Genomic DNA, 1,248 nt, shown 5'->3' with positions numbered 1-1,248 from the left:
TAAAAAGTGTAACTAAATAGGTCCCTACACCATATGACAGTAGATGCTTTAAATATAGAGTGATACACTGACATGTATCATCTGAAAAACAGAACAGCTTATTGAGTTACGCCACCTTTGCGCAGAACAGACATCTACAGACCATTTCAAACTTTCAGGAAAACGAAGTAAGAAGGACACACAAGAGTACTTGTTCATCTAACGTCAGCAAAGGTTTTGTGTATGGAAGCCAAAATTCCTTTTTGGTTTTGGCTGGTAGTAGGAACGTAAGTTGATAAACTGACTGTCTTCTAAAACATTTTTGCGTGTTTGGCATTGAATACCTGGCTGTTTGGTGAATAGTATAATGAACACAAAGAATTACTGTGTTAAGGCGTTTTGTGAGATCTGTGCAATTCAAAGTACCGTCCTGATGGCTTGAAAGTGATTTGGTAACATGGTCTAGGAACTGCCAATGGTTGTAAGGCTGGTATTCCACCAACTTGGTAATATCTGGCTTATTATTTTCACTGACAAGACTGTAGGCATAGAATTAACTTCATCTAAGATTAGATAGCTTGTAATGTATACTTCCGCAGTTGGATTAGCTTTCTTTATATTCAGTGGACAGAAATATGATGGGTGCAATTCGTGTAACTAGTTTTGAACATTAGGATGTGACTGAAGTACTTTTTTTTCTCTTCACTGACCATAAAAGGGAGCACAGAATGACAAACTGACTTGTAAGCAAATAGAGATAGATGATGGGGTACCCCTCCTAGGTACAGTTGTGCATTGTGGCAAGAACGGATGCTCGTGAGCTAAAACGTCTACATGGGGGTATGTAAAACAAGAGCTGTGTCTGATTTAGCTCAGGTAGGACAAGGATCTTCAGAAGACACTTTTAAGGCTGTTGATGTTGTAACAGACTAACTGGCTCAAAACAGCATAAATGGGTCAAACAGAGCTCACATGCTCTCACTGTCCTCACTTGTCATCAGCTATACATCTGCATAATACAGTACAGAAGCATGGACCTGCTGATCACGTGTTGCTTAGTAATGCACATTTTCCTTGCAGCATAGGTCAAATCCTACACCGGTACAATAGCTGCTGTGGTTAAGCAATTTTCAAATTATTTATGAAGAATGACATTGAACCTGATCTGCACCGGTATATGGATTTCTTTGATCAACCTGCAATTTTTTTACTCATGGAGAAGATGCCTGTAATCAATCTGGTGTCCCAGGAAGGTGTAGATGAGAAGAG

The sequence above is a fragment of the Pygoscelis adeliae genome, unplaced genomic scaffold, assembly GCF_000699105.1.
Source record: "Pygoscelis adeliae isolate BGI_AS28 unplaced genomic scaffold, ASM69910v1 Scaffold66, whole genome shotgun sequence".
In the NCBI taxonomy this organism is placed as follows: domain Eukaryota; kingdom Metazoa; phylum Chordata; class Aves; order Sphenisciformes; family Spheniscidae; genus Pygoscelis; species Pygoscelis adeliae.
The sequence above is the reverse complement of the archived record's forward strand: the minus strand, read 5'-3'. Positions refer to the sequence as shown.